At 49.4% G+C, this 16,124-nt stretch overlaps 1 protein-coding gene across 3 annotated transcripts in view; it reads left to right on the forward strand.

Annotated features, from left to right (window-relative positions):
• Positions 1-16,124, forward strand: part of PRKN (parkin RBR E3 ubiquitin protein ligase) — a 530,440-nt gene that overhangs the window by 308,335 nt on the left and 205,981 nt on the right. The gene's annotated exons all lie outside the window — the stretch shown is intronic.

Genomic DNA, 16,124 nt, shown 5'->3' on the forward strand with positions numbered 1-16,124 from the left:
CTCTCCTGAGGAGAGTCTGCTTGACTTTGACACTGTCCGCCTCACGTGGGTATATTTTAATGGAGAAGACTTCAAAATGCCAAATCCTTGCATTTGCAGCTTGCTCAGTAGTCAAGTAGGATCCTAGGATATAAATGAGATGACTGCTATCTCAACACGGACTCAGGCACAGAGATGTTGTCATGGGTTCATGCATAGGATGTTGTCATGGACTCATGATAGGGATGTTGTCATGGATTCATGCATAGGATGTTGTCATGGATTCATGCATAGGATGTTGTCATGGACTCATGCATAGGATGTTGTCATGGACTCATGCATAGGATGTTGTCATGGACTCATGCATAGGATGTTGTCATGGACTCATGCATAGGATGTTGTCATGGACTCATGCATAGGATGTTGGCATGGACTCATGCACAGGATGTTGTCATGGACTCATGATAGGGATGTTGTCATGGATTCATGCATAGGATGTTGTCATGGGATTTCATGCATAGGATGTTGTCATGGACTCATGCATAGGATGTTGTCATGGACTCATGCATAGGATGTTGTCATGGACTCATGCATAGGATGTTGTCATGGACTCATGATAGGGATGGTTGTCATGGACTCATGCATAGGATGTTGTCATGGACTCATGCATAGGATGTTGTCATGGACTCATGCATAGGATGTTGTCATGGACTCATGATAGGGATGTTGTCATGGATTCATGCATAGGATGTTGTCATGGACTCATGCATAGGATGTTGTCATGGACTCATGCAATAGATGTTGTCATGGACTCATGATAGGGATGTTTGCATGGACTCATGCATAGGATGTTGTCATGGACTCATGCATAGGATGTTGTCATGGACTCATGATAGGGATGTTGTCATGGACTCATGCATAGGATGTTGTCATGGACTCATGCATAGGATGTTGGCATGGACTCAGGCATAGGATGTTGTCATAGACTTATGCATAGGATGTTGTCATGGACTCATGCATAGGATGTTGGCATGGATTCATGAATAGGATGTTGTCATAGATTCATGCATAGGATGTTGTCATGGACTCAGGCATAGGATGTTGGCATGGACTCATGCATAGGATGTTGGCATGGATTCATATGTAGAGATGTTGTCATGGACTCATGCATAGGATGTTGTCATGGACCCATGTGCAGGGATGTCATAAATCCCTGCATGAGCACACCCCAATACTCTACATCAGTCGTTCTCAACCTTGGCTGCACATTAGAATCACCTGGGAATCTTTTTAAAATCCTGATTTCTGGGTCTCATCCTCCGGAAATTCTGTTTCTTTGTTATTGGGTGGGGCCACACATTAGTAACAAAGAAGCAGAATTTCTGGAGGATGAGGCCCAAAAATCAGGATTTTAAAAAGATTCCCAGGTGATTCTAAGTGCAGCCAAGGTTGAGAACCACTGCTCTACATTGTGCTTTGCTAATTGTGGGTGTGTTTTTTTTCCTGCTAATGCTTTATATTTTAATTTAGAAATAATTCACTCACAATAAAATTTCTTAAATGTTAGGAAAATTTACCCTTATGGTTAGTAAGATTTTAGTTTAATTCTTTCCAGTATCTTGAAAAGCCTAGATATTTGCATGTACATATGGGGTGTGTGTGTGTGTGTGTGTGAATGTATACATGCCTGCTGTATGCAATCATGTTATATATAGTTTTGTATCTGCCTTTTCCATTTAACATGGTATCGTGATAAATTTTCCCTGCCATGAAATATTTTATGAAAACAAGGCGTGTGATTTTAATAAGCATCTAAGATTCCATCACATGGGAATGCTCTATTTACTCCTTTCCCCATTGCTAGTAATTTAGACTATTTCCAGTGCTTTTTAAAAAATGTACATATTAAATGAAGTAAGGCTGAAGTCTAAAGCCTTTCATGTGCTTTGAATGTAAAGGCACAGTCATAGAAATTGGCCTCCGGGTTCCTCATAAAATCCAGGAAACTGAAGTAGGAAATCGGCAAGGCCCTGACCGGCTCTAAAGGTGGGAGCCGCGCTCGGTCACAGCTTTAAAGCGATCCTGTCATTTGAGAAAACACTTGGTTGTGGGTCCCGTCTGCTAGCAGGTACAGGAGTAACAGAGAAGGTTTTCGGGGCTCCTGCTGTCCAGACCACACCCCAGTGCTGGTTAACATGCGAAAACATGTAGAAGATAGATGTGCCATGCATTTCCAGATGCTGGCGAAAATTCCCTTCAGTGTGTGAAAGGAAAACACTATTGGGAAGTGAGATACAAAAACAGTTCACAGCAGAGAGAGCCGAGAATCACAGAGCCCGGCCTGTCCATGTGCTCTGCCAGCTACGGGCTGCCTGTAGGCAAGGCCAGGCTGACGGGGTACAGACGTGACCAAGGCCGCAGTCCCACTCGTGTCTCTGCAGCAGAGGATTTAAATTAGTGTTTCTGACCTGAATTAAAGCAATTCTGCTTCATGCAATGCAACAAGCAGAAAACAGATTCTTTTTACACTAGAGGCCCGGTGCACAAAATTCATGCACTGGCAGGGGGCGTGTCCCTCAGCCCAGCCTGCACCCTCTCCAATCTGGGACCCCTCGGGAGATGTCCAACTGCAACCAGCAGTCCGACATCCCTCTCACAATCTGGGACTGCTGGCTCCCAACCACTCGCCTGCCTGCCTGCCTGATTGCCCCTAACCACTACTGCCTGCCAGCATGATCACCCCCTAACCACTCCCCTGCCAGCCTGATCGATGCCTAACTGCTTCCCTGCCAGCCCAGTCGCCCCCAACTGCCCTCCCCTGCAGGCCTGGTCCCCTCCAACTGCCCTCCCCTGCTGGCCATCTTGTGGCTGTGGGCACCACCATCTTTGAGGGCATGGCAGTCAATTAGCACATTCCCTCCTTATTGACTGTGGGCGCCGCCATCTTTGAGGGCGTGGCAGTCAATTAGCATAGTCCAGGGGTGGGCAAACTTTTTGACTCAAGGGCCACAGTGGGTTCTTAAACTGGACCGGAGGGCCGGAACAAAAGCACAGATGGAGTGTTTGTGTGAACTAATATAAATTCAAAGTAAACATCATTACATAAAAGGGTACGGTCTTTTTTTTTTTTTTAGTTTTATTCATTTCAAACGGGCCGGATCCGGCCCGCGGGCCTTGGTTTGCCCACGGCTGGCATAGTCCCTCCTTAGTGGCCGTGGGCGCTGCCATCTTTGCAATGGCGTGAGGGTCAATTAGCATATTCCCTCTTTATTAGATAGGATGGAACACTCTCTTCTTAAAAAACCCTCCTGAATTTAATGGAATTTTCCAAAACTGAATAAGATAAAGTAAATTTATCAGCAATCAACAAGCCTTAAAGCAATATTACGAATAAGGAGGAGGTTAAGGCGATATTAGGAATAAGGAGGTTAAGGGGATATTGGGAATAGGGAGGAGAGTTAAATTTCTGCGGCCAACTTATAGGGTCCAGGTCCTTCAGCTGTATTGTTGACGGTCAGTAACTTATGCAAAGAGAAGGACTGTTTTATCAACACTGATGCTCTGAAATGTGAGCCCGTGCCAGTGGGAGACCTTCATTTCCCCGGAGTCCACCCCGAGATTTCAGGTGTGAGCAGCTGCACCTTCCTGGAGACATTGCAGGGGCCTCAGCATGAAGTTCACACGCTCACCTCTTCCTTCAGCGGTGGCTGCAGGTGCCCAGCAATCCACCCCGACCAGTTCTGCGGCCGTTAGGTCAGCCTGGCACGCATCCCCGCCTGGGTCTCAGCGGTTCATTCTCTGAAGGTGGATGCTCAGAAGCAGCTGTATCTTTAAAGCCTTTCGGTGGCCCTCACCAGGGCTGGTGACAGGGAAGCCTTATTTTTATGGCCTATTTTCAATGGACGTGAATGCCCACAAGTCTTGGTTATTTCCTTTATTTTATTGAAAAGCCTTTAAATAGCTCATTTTACTTTAAATAATATTGTAAGTGACATGTGCATTTGTTTCTAATTGCAACTTAATCCTTGTAATTAGCAATTGATGATCAACTTGGTGAGGAGAGGACGTTATTTTCATTGCAAATTGTGTTTGCACTGGTTCATGTCCTCAGATTGCAAAGTGCCGGGACATTTGGTAGCGGTGGGCAATGGTGTGATCTACGTGGCGCTCTGAAGACGTCGCATGTGTAGCAATTATTTCCCGTGACATTCAGAATCAAGTATTTACAGATTTGTTCTTCGTGGCTTCCAAAACTCACAGAGCTGTTTGCAGCCAAATCAGCAATAGTCTCAGGAACCCAAATGCAAGTAAATTATTCACTGAAGCAAGGCTCATGGTGTGTGCATTCTGTTTCTTATTAATTTGGCAAATTCTGCGTCAGAAGAACAGAGCCTCGAGCCGTTTCTGACGTGCAGCGGGAATGACATTTGAGCGTTTCCGGGTCCAGGCCCAGATCATCCCGCACTAGGAGCTACTTACTGTGGGGCCATGGTAGTGCTCACGCCCTAACATCCACACGTTCATGTGCAGAAGTACCTGCATGGGCACCAGCCTCCGCCAACAGTACCACGGCGTGGCTGTTTACGCAGCACCTGTGAACTTTAGCACCTCTGTCATCAGAGATACCTTAAACAGTCAACCAATATGCCCTGGCCAGTGTAGATCAGTGGTTAGAGCATCAGCCCATGCACAGCAGGGCCTGGAGTTGATTCTCTGTCAAGGGCACATACTTGGGTTGCAGGCTCGATCCCCTGCCCCAGGGTGCATGCAGGAGGCAACCAATCGCTGTCTCCCTCTCCCATTGATGTCTCTCTCTCTCTCTCTGTCTCTCTCTCTCTCTGTCTCTCCCTCCCTCCCTCCCCTCTTCTACTTTCTCTAAAAATCAATGGGGAAAATATCCTCAGGTGAGGATTACAACAACAAAAAAGCCAACCACCGGTTCACTCAGCAGATGTATGTTGAGCTGATGTGACTCAGGAGGTGTTGCAGGTGCCCCGGGCTGTGAAGAGCGCTGTTCATGGGACGCAGGGAGGGCAGATGCCAGCTGTGCCCCCCAGCAGTCGAGGGTGTGGTGGGAAGGGCTGGGTAGAGCCAGGGGACCTGGCAGCCCCTCCCGGTGCCTCCTCAGTGTGTCGTTGCTCTGCAGCAGGAGCCCAAGCTCACTTCCAGTGACACTGTTGCTTGGCCAAGACAGCGTGAAAAGTAAACAGAGAATAACTCCCGTGTAGGTAATGAGGCAGGGCATGCGCCAGTTGGCCCACCCGCTGTTCTGTACGTCCAGCCAGCGGTGCTGACATCGCCTCTTCTGTGGACACACCTCCTCCTTGCACGTTACTCAGCAAAGGGCTGAACCGTGACCCTTGACCCCAAAGCCAAACTCCGGCACATGGTGCTGTCATTGCTAGTCTTCACATCTGGTTTCTTCCCCTCAGCCATTTTGTTCAAAATGTATTTTTCTTTCTTTCTTTCTTTATATTAAAAAAATGCAGTTGCCTGTGAGCTTCTTTAAAGTCGCCATATAACTAAAGCATTCGCTGTTTCTCTATAGATCATGATACTTGTAACTGTGGAGCCTCCCTCTGCGGGTAGAAGCCAGCGGTTTGAGAGAGTGTTCTCACCGCTAACTGCTTTGTAAGTTAAACCAACGACTATTTCTGACAGAACATTGTCCCAAGCGCTGTTTTTTGATTCACTCAGAGAAACTTCTTTTGATAAACATTTTCCAACAGGGAAAGCCCTCGTCAAAGAAGTTATTTTTACGTATACACATTTTGGAACTTCCACCATTTCAAGGCAACAAAATCAGAAGCTTTCTCCATCTTGTGGTATGAATATAAATTTATCACATTAAAAATGGAATTTGCATTGAAAGATTCTATGAATTGAAATATTTCAAAAGTTAAATTATAGATTTCAGAATGAAACTTTTGTGTGTCATTTGACTTCTCATCATTGAATGGAGTCAGATCCGCCTTCACTTTTTAGGATTAATCCAGTTTCTTGATGACCTTTTCTGGTGACTTATACTTACTTAAAGCTTCAGAAGCTGGGAGATTCCATTAATTGAAGATTTTGCTAAAGCATTGCTAACTGATTTTGAACAATTTAGAAGATTCTCATAAAATAATTAATACAATTGCAGTGTAGGGGAGAAAAAAAATTGTCTCCTATACTCCCCTCGGTTCTCCAGCTGAAGTCCTGACAAAAGACAGATTAACAAAAACAAATAAAGCAGAAATTTACTAACCAGAGCAGCCCACATTACACGTGGGAGAACCCAGAGATGGGTAACTCAAAGAGCTGGTTAGAACTCAGGCTTATCCAGGGGTAGGCAAAAGTAGGTTTACAGTTGTAAGTACACAAAACACAGTTTATTCTTATATTATTATTTATCAGTTATTGTGTGATTTTTCCATAAAAACAACTGTAAACCTACTTCATACCCATCCTGTATACCTTCTTAATCAAAGAACAATCCCCTTGTGGAGAAGTGACAAAACAAAGAAAGAACTTTGAACTTCTAGGGCAGCGAATTGTGGGAAGTAAACATATGGGGAGTCTAACGGAAGATGAGGGCCAGTTAGGAACATTTGTAATGTAGGCATCTGCCTCTGGTGTCCCCATGGCTGATAGGGGTCTAGAGGTGTTTCCAGGGATTAACGTCTATCCTTCCTGGCAGAGAGGGGGAGGGACACCGTACAAAGGTATGCCCTGCCTTTAGGCAATGCAGGAGAGAGAGCTTTTCCTGTGCCTGCTTTCTCCCAGTGGACTGCAGCTCAAAATAGTCCCGATGCCAAAATGGCAGGCCTGGGTGTGGCACCTGCTGTCACCCTCCCGCAGGCCTTCTCCAGCATCACGTTCGCCACAACAACTTTGCAGGCATATTTATCCATTGTGACGATGACGCCTTCTTTGCTTGGTAGAACAGTCCAGCCTTCTCGGGGGCGGGGGCCGGCTGGTTTACAAAGCAGTGTTTTTAGGGCTGGGCGTTCTCTGATGTGCGATTGATGAGGGCAGCGAGGGAGGCAGTGCACGCTGGTGCCCACAGAGGCTTTCTTACCCGACCTCAGATCTGTCACCACAGCTTTGCAGAAATATTTGTAAATTGTGACAACTACGGCTTCTGCTTTGGTTGGTAGACTCTCACAGCTTGTTGATCGCAGTCACAAGTTGCCTGCACACCACCATTGCTTCCAAGCAGGTTCCACAAATCCCTGACTTTAGTGAGGATGTTGTTTTTAACCCTGATGCTCTTTTCCACCCACATGTATATTCATGTTGTCACTTTAAAAACAATACATGCAGCGTGGAGCTTTAAACCAAATTGTCAGTAGAACCCACAATGTCAGGTAATTCACGGCCAAGAAAATACACTTCCGAAAGTTTTGCTTTGAGTCAATGATTACATGGAAAGAAAAACTGAACAGTTATTGGAATGAACAGACTTTCTATTTTTAGTAGCGAGTGACGCCGACAGACTACGATTCAGTTTGACTTTTCATGCAGTTCTGCTAAGCAGGCCAGTGCCAGCAGCTATCACCTAACTTGTACGTGCACAGAAAACTTGGAATCCAAACCGAGTAAATTAATTTAGAACAGTCACTTGATCTAAATGGGAAACCACACTTCACTGAGTAATATGCAAATGTGCCTTCTGAGCTGAGGCTGAAGTCGGTTTCGGAGCCCAGAGCTCAGCGTTCTCGAAATAGCTCAGGCTTGGTGCCTGCCGGCGCTTCTCCAGCAGGCGGGCGAGTCTGGTCAGTGATATTTGAAAGCCCCTCTGGTGGATGGAAGAGTCGAATAACACGCATGCTACGTCTGCATGAAATCCTGAGCTGTCCTGAGAGGTAGACATAGTGTCCAGCAGCACTGTGATTTAAAACAAAGCCTATCTGACTTTTGCCACTGCCAGAGCTCCTAAGACCCTTAGAACTCCCTGAGGTCAGAGCAGCAGAGGTGTCTTTTGTTGGTAGGACGGGGGCTGGTTGCCAGGGAGCCAACCCTGTGATGAAAGGCGTGGAGCTTCCAGTCCAGCCGTCTGGGGGGATGTTGGTATGTGAGACTGTTGTACTTATTTATTAGGGACCGAGGCCTGTGAAGGGCAAGGGAAGAGGCGAGATTGGCAGGGAAAGATGAAGGAGACACAGGCCTAGCTAGGCCCTGGCCCACCGCGTGTGGCCTCGGCAGTGAGCATGCCCTGCGTCCCAGGAGACCAAACCTAGACGCTACATGGCACCTGGCCGAGTCTCCAGCAACACTGCCCAGGGACAGGGGCTGGTTCAGGTCCGAGGAGCTGACAGCTGGAAGCGCCTGCTGACCACATGCCCGGCAGCTGGGGGGCAGGGCGTTGAGAGGGGATCCAGGAGGTGTCTCCCCATCTCTCCTAGAGGCTGCAGGAATCTGAGGAAAGTGATGTAGGACAATGTTAGGGAATAGAGGGAACACTAAGTATTTCTGGGCGAGAATCAGCAAAGGGAATCTCTTTACCTTACTCTGGAAATGGTTATAAATACCAGGGAATCGCATTCAGAGCAATAACACACGTTTTTAAAAGCAAAATTAATCCAATTCAAGGTTCATGTCATAATGTGAATAACTGTAAAATAAAAACAAAGTTTTATTCATTCATATCTTTATAAATACCTTGATATCATGATATTGATTTGATGTAGAAACTATTGTAAATTTTTATTGTTAAATTTGACATAAATGATCACTTAAAATAGAAAAACAACATAAAACATACTTAAGTCACCAAAATATATCTTTTAAAACATTTAGGAAACAAACTTCACAATTTAGTTTTATGTTCAGAATTCCATATGATTAAAGGGCATTGGGAAGAGATGAATGATTATCATGTCTTTTACGAAAACCATTGTTTTCTCTAAAAATTTACCCACAGCACAAATAATCAACATTGTCCCTGATAAATTAGCTTTGTAAGTTAATATCAGTTCTGAAAATAAATGACAACATTCTGTATCTGTCTAGCTGAGCCCTTTACCTGTTCAAGGACTTGGCACCAGTATTAACATCCTAAGCTTTATGGGTTCCCATGAGCTTCTGGCACGTACAAGGGTGTTACGTTGCCAACTAGACTTGCTTAAGCTGGATTCCGTTTCTGTGTCCACTTTTAGAGGCTACTGTCCTTGCTCAGGGACATTTCAAAGGTTAACCTCAAATGAGGCCCGTGGTAAACCTGCACTGACGAACTGGAAGTTAACCCTCAGGAGAGGGGGGCGGGAGGATAATGGGCCCACGGGGTTTAATTCAAACCTGGACTCGAACAGGAGAGGGGAGAAGGCCTTCCCGGGGCGACTCCTCGGTGTGCTTTGCTCGAGGTCAGTGGGGGGGAAGGTACCCTCAGAAGGCAGCAGGTGGAGGGGAAAGCCAGGAGTCAGGGTCGGCCGGGTTTGCATCTGGAGTTAACGGCAAGCCGTGTGAAGTCAGGCTGGCCGTCTACCTGCAGCTATGCTTTCACCCAGTGAGTCTGATGAAGGTCATTTAAACTAATGGATCCTCAAGGCCATGGCGCGGGTCCAACAACAAAATCCACTTGGACGTGCTCCACGAGCAGGAACCTGGCTTTCAAACGTTACACACATGGGCACTTCCCCCGACTGTGTGATGGATGCACCCCCCCCCCTCGCATGGGCCTACGGACTCGGCTGCCCCCTGGTCACAGGGCCCGGGTGCAGGCACACGGTGAGCCCTCACAGAGAGCTGGCCGAGACCCTCCCGCACCAAATGCCATCATCACTTTTAGGTGAGAGTGTCCATGGGGCTGTTCCTAAGCGTCCTTCCAAACCGCTGGCATAACAGCCCCCGGGGCTCTCTCCTGGGCGACTCTTCCCACAGCGTTTACTAGTGTCAGCACCGTGTCCTGGGAAGATGGCAGAGCGCGTGGACCGCGCTGCTGCATGGCACACATCAGAGCCCGGGGCTGCCGTGCCCGCGCCCATCTGTTTCCTGGGATGGGAGTTTGGCTCGTGCAACTCCAAGTCCATATGAAGAGGGGTTTTGATCCAGGAAATTAAAAAGTGGATTTCGGTCTTTGAACCTGTGGGGTTCTTTTGCTGTCCCTTCCTGCTATACAGAGGCGGGGTAAGTCTTATTTAGCCTGACCCTTGTCTTGGTTAAGTTTCTTTTCCAATAAATAAATTGGCGCAGTTCCCTGGAGAGCACCACAGCTCACGCCCTTCCGTCTCTGACATTGTCTTCCCCCCACTCTTCTGTGCCGCCGGGCAGAGGGAGCCGGGCCCTCTCCTCCCGTCTCACCAGTCCGCCGAGGGAGGCCAGGTTCTCTCCCCCAACGCCCCTGGCTCCAGCTCTGATTGCCCGGTCCTCTGGGCAAGCCCCCGGCCTCCCTGGACTTCTTTGAACGGCTCTGACAGGGAGTGAGATGGAGCTGGAAGAGAGCCGGCACAGGGCAGACGCTGAGCTGCTGCTGGGAGTCCAGCAGGGGCTTGTCAGGGATCATGTGGAATCCGTGTTTCTTCTCCAAACGCATCAGCGCGGCTCTGTGACGCACAGCTCAAGGGGGTACAGCCTGAGGGGGTTCAGCTCTACTAGGACGGGTGCCGCTCCCACACCACCCTCACCTGCTGCCTGAAACTCCTCACACCCGGCCCCGCCGGCAGCTGAGGCCCTATGTCCCCACGCTCACTTCCCTGTGCCACGGGAGCCACGGGAGCTGCGCGTGGCCATCCCACATTCCATAGCCGAAGCCCATTCTCCTGGAGCGGGGCAGGCTGTGAAGAATCCCTTCCCGGCCCCTCTTCTCTCCGATGGCGCCCGCTAGGCGCTCACGGGCCTCCCGCCCCAGCCCCCAGGCGGCTCCCCTGAGCCTCGGGGTGAGGCTTAGAGAAGAGCCTGTTGTCACATCGCTGCGAGGTGGCAGCAGGGTCTCCATCCCTGGCCGCTAGGTGCGTGTTCCTAGGCGCACGCCCCGTCCAGGAAGGGGCCTGGGCAGGACCCGAGACTCAGGCGCACCCTGCCAGGTCCCCCCTGGCCAGGCTTTCAGTCTTTCTGCGGGACGTGTCCTCGGAGTGACCCGCGTGTAGGTTGCACAGCGCGAAGCTTCTCCCAGGCCCGCTGCCCTGCGGCCATGCCTCACTCCACCCGTGACCCCTGGCGCTTTCCTGGGCGGAGCCGGCGGGCTGCGCTCAGCGGGTGAGCCCCGGTGGCCACTGCTGGTGGGACCACGTGGCGCAGGCCCTGCCCCGGCTGTGAGCTCGCTGTCTGGGGAACTGGCGGTCTGTGTTGGTTCATTTGTGAATTCATCGTCTTGGCCTTTTCCCTCCAAGTTTCCTAGGTGCCATTTTGTGTTCGTTTTTTTCAAATAAATTTGCAAGATTTCTTTATCTGTCGAGAATGCTGGCATTTTTCTGTGTCTACAGTGAATGTAAACATCCCCCCCCCCCCCCCCATGCGCTGTTATCCCTGAGTTCGATTGCCCTTCCCTCTCAGGGACTTCTTTGCCGACACTGAGCTATTGGTTTGCTTCACCTGTGCTGTAGTCTGGTGGTTACACAATTCCATTTTTTTTTTTTTAAACATTTCATTCCTTGACCTTCCTAGTATCTGTGTTGAGGAAGCTGAAGGATCTGACTTCTATTATTATTACTGTATTAATTATTCTAACACCATCTATCAAGGCATGTCATTGATTTGAAATGTGCCGGTTCACAGCCTGGATCACAGAGGCATCTGTCTCTCTCCTGGACGGCTTCGGAAGCCCCTCTTCCGTTACGCACCCTGTGCCGGGCACGCAGTTTGGTTACTGTACCTTAAATGAAATTTTTATCCTGGTTGAAAAGTCTCTCCACTGGCCATCTCTTCCCTAACATGGTTTGGCTATTATATGATTTTCTTCCTCTAAACAATATAAATAATATTTTTATATCTAGAGCAGATAAGCAGAACAGAGGGGCACAATTCGAGCCCCCCCCCCCCCATGTCTGGGGGCCATCCCCTTTCTAAGACTAACTTGAGCTCCATTTTCGATATGGCATGGATTTTAGCTGACAAGGATCAAATGCCAAATGTTTTTGTCAGCTGGGGGACATTGTTTTGTTTTAAAAAATCCTAAAATTGCAGATCTGTGTGTCTGTGAGCTGCTGGAGAGGGGCTACCATTTGAGTCTCTGCCCATAGAAGGGGACACAGGAAACCGGAACCGGAACCAGAGAGGAGGGATTCCTTCCTTCATTCCTAGTGGCTTTTTGGCTCATCCATTTCACTCACTAGCTGAAGGCTTGTTTGACCTTGAGTCCCTTCCAAATTCAGTGACAGTATCTCTACTTTTGGACACCTCCTGGGGCAACCTGCAGGGAACTTTTCTTTCAAAGACTAATTTCCTGACTCTCTGGCTAAGAGAGAAGGTTAATAGTGTGGGGACTCTGTTTACAGGCCATTAGAAACAATTAGCGCATCAAGCAGATGAAAAGCACTAAAGCCACTGCCTGAGGAGGCAGGACAGAAGGCAGACGCATCTATTTTTAGCACCTAATCAAGAAGGCTTGGAGGCCCATCCTCTCCTGCCAGATGAGCCCATATTTTAATTATCAAGAAGAAAAGTGACATCTTCATCCTGCCCCCCCCCCCCCCCAGCTAAGTTCTGCCCTCAGCAACTTCATTAGTGACTTGGAACCCTATTCCTGATTTTTTTTTACAAAAATCTGCCATCTTTTCTTAAGGTTCTCATTTCTGAACAGTTTCCCTTTCCTCCTAAGAATACGTGTTTGTGCCAAATGGGCCATCTCCCGCAGCCCCTGGAGCTCACGGCCCTTCTGGTCTAGTTCGAGCATCTTAGCCAGCTGCCCGCGCCCCCTTCCCCCCGCCCCCTCCCACACACACTCAGCCTGCCGCCCTTCCCTCCTGGTTCTGTGGGTGCAGCTCGCAGGCTGTGACGCTGCTGACCTTCTTCATATGGTATTCGAATCCCACATTTTCTGTCGATATGGGAATGTCCCCCTAAGGGCCCCCCAGTGGGCGTGTCTCCTCATCTCTAAGGTTCCCCCTTCTTCCTGGCCTCACAGTAGTCCCTGTGGACTGTGGAATTTTAGCAGCACCCCTACTGACATTTGAATTGTAAATGAGGGGCAGAAAGAGGCTGTGGGGAACCAGCTAGTGCTGTGAGAAATACTAATCCTGCTGAACCCTGCTGCTGTGTTCTGATTAAAGAAGGCACTTCCACCCCGGCTGGAGCTGGCCTGCAGATGCAGCCCTTCCCCCCCTTTGGAGCTGCCTGTCACCATGGAAGATGAACAAAGGTTTGTTACAGAAACCAGAGTCGCAGCCCTTTGACCATCCCCAGCCCGATTCCACACCTGCAGGCCTTGGCAGACTCCAGGCCTTTTCCACACCTGCAGGCCTTGGCAGACTCCAGCCTGCTCCCTGTTCACTGCCCACAGGCACCCCCTTGGGCTGTTTCCCCTGTCACTCCAGCCCTTGCAGTCACTCAGCCCTTGACGATCCCCAGCCTTTGGCATATGTGACACTGCCCTTTTGCCTGCTTTCCTTTGTCCTTCCACCTGTCTCAGCAGCTGGCTCATGGGGGGCAGAGCAGATTTTTGTGGGTGACCTGCTGCTCTCCCATGCTGCCAGCAGGACTGGAATAAACAGTCACATAGGAATCCACCCTGTCTCTGCTTCATCGGCTCGAGGAGTGACAGGCAGCACGGACTCACTGATTATCCAGTTACATAACCACTTTTTCCCTCTTGGCTGCGCAATTACAGGAGCGATTTAATACGCGGTCGGGTCTGTTCGTGTTTTCTGTGCTGTGCGCTGGCCCGCCACTGTCTGGGGACAGGTTTGAGGAGATGAGGTGGGCAGTGGGACTGCAGTGCTCATGGGCCTGGGTCTGCGGCCAGGCAGGTACACGTGGGCTGAGGACGCCGCTGCGCCCACTGCGGTCACAGGGCCCAGGCCCTCGAATGCTCGCATGCAGCCTAATCATGAGCCGTGCAGGCCTAGTAGAACGGCCGGCCGTTCTCCGGAAAAGGCCTCGGGGGCGTCGCAGGCTGACTCGCCAGTTGGGACAGACCCTGATAAAGACCACAGTTTTGAACTCCTAGGTCTTTTTCTTCTTTCGCTTTCTAAGGGACAGAAGGAAATGTTCGCTCTCCACCCACGTAGGCCCAGAGCCAGCGGTGATTATTTTCAACATAGCCTGGATCTTCCTGTATCCTTTGTCCATGGTCACATAACATGTCTGTAGACATGTACATTTACACATACTATTTGCATGTATACGTGTATTTCACATACAAGCGTAAGCATAAACATGCACACACACACGTATACACGTATACAAGCGCATGAGCGCCTGCGCACACAGACACACACGCAGATCTGTGTGGGTGCACACGGGCGTGTTCATAAATCTCGGGGACCCCCGCAGGGCTGTTCCTCTTGGGGGTGGGATCACACGTCGTGCTGAACAAATTGTGCTGCTTTCCTCTCTCCCAGCTCGTTTCTTATGTTTCGCAGTGCGTCGTGGGGAGCCCCGCAGGCGGGGACCATGACAGGCCTCATCCTTTCTCAGGGCTCCGTGGCCCACTGCACGGTATGCACGCAGCTTCGCTCTGGCGTGGACGTCGCGGTTGCTCGCTTCTTCCCCTTCTCCGAGTGGCGTTGGAATTAATAACAGACGCGCGTGTCTTTACAAGCCCTCCCAGGATTTCTGTGGAACTAGTTTCTTGGAGGAGATTTTCTCCACCACAAAAATAATGGAGTTCTGAAGAGACTGGCGTGTTTTGCTGGCTCCCAGCGGGGCGGGGCGCGCACGCCAGGGGCGGCCTTGAACGGACGCTACATCCGTGTGCTCCGCGGCACATGCATTCCCCGTGGTAGAGGCCGCGGCAGATGTCGGTCTGTCTCGTCAGTATTTTGTTATGTCCTCTATTCATACGTGTGTTATAGCACACACAAATCTTCCTCTGTATGTAAACTCGTCTGTGTTCATCTGAACTTCTCTTGAAGATTCCGAGCCAGCGGTCATTTGGCCCAGCAGCCCCTCCGGGTACATGGATACAAATGTGAGCACCGCAGAAGCACCCGGAGACGAAGCCCTGCCCGTTCCGGCCGATTGGGCTGCAAGGCTGTGTCCTCGATGCTAAACGGGTGCCTCTTGCTGAAATCTGGAGAATATCTGACATCTCTGAGGCAGACAGAATGGCTACTTGTGTTTTAAGGGAAAAAGGGATACATTTTACTCATTTTGCTAACAAATATTTGTTGAGAACTTACTAAGTAATTTCTAAGGAATGAAAATAATCATCATTTCACCTTAAGGACTCCCTCCTCACCCTAAGGAACTGATGGGAGGAATAATGTATAGAAACTTAAAAATATTTCTAGGAGCTTGACAAGATGGTGGTAGATTTTTAAAAAGGGTAAGGAGCCTGACCACCATGGCCCAGTGGTTGAGCACCACCCTGTGAACCAGGAGGTCACGGTTCGATTCCTGGGTTGTGGGCTCCATCCCCAGTAGGGGGTGTGCAGGAGGCAGCCAATCAGTGATTCTCTCTCTCATTGATGTTTCTATCTCTCCCTCCCTTCCTCTCTGAAATCAATAAAAATATATATATTTTTTAATGGTAAGGGAAAGCTCATTCACTCGGGGAACCTAAATCTATGACATGACAAGCACATGAGCACAAACACTGACTTGGTTCTACAGCAGAGGGACTATCATCTCCAGCCTCAAGTGGGTGTTTGTGCAGTTTGAACGGAAGCTTGGAGATCAGGCAGGACTTCCGTGGGTGGAGGAGGAGAGGGCAGTGTAAATGGTGGCAGTGAACGAGGGAAGATAGGGAAACGAGATATTTATGTATCGGCACGTAAGCTCTAGTTCAGCCGAGTTTGGTGTATGTGAGAGAGAAGTCGAGGATGAAAGGGATGGTAGGCTAATGTGTAGTGTGGCCGGATTTGAACGCAACGTGAGGAGCTTGCCTCCCGTGTGGCGGGAGCCGTGCGAGGCTGGGAGCAGGGAGTGACGTTGCCCAGCGAGGCTTTAGGAAGGTGGGTCTGCTGGCGGACACTGGAGAGGGCGGGAGGCTGGAGCGGAGAAAGCCAATGGGAAGACGACTGTACTGACTCCCAGAGGACATTCTCACAGACCTTCAATTGGAACGA

Source organism: Myotis myotis, unplaced genomic scaffold, assembly GCF_014108235.1.
Source record: "Myotis myotis isolate mMyoMyo1 unplaced genomic scaffold, mMyoMyo1.p scaffold_m19_p_7, whole genome shotgun sequence".
Taxonomy (NCBI): domain Eukaryota; kingdom Metazoa; phylum Chordata; class Mammalia; order Chiroptera; family Vespertilionidae; genus Myotis; species Myotis myotis.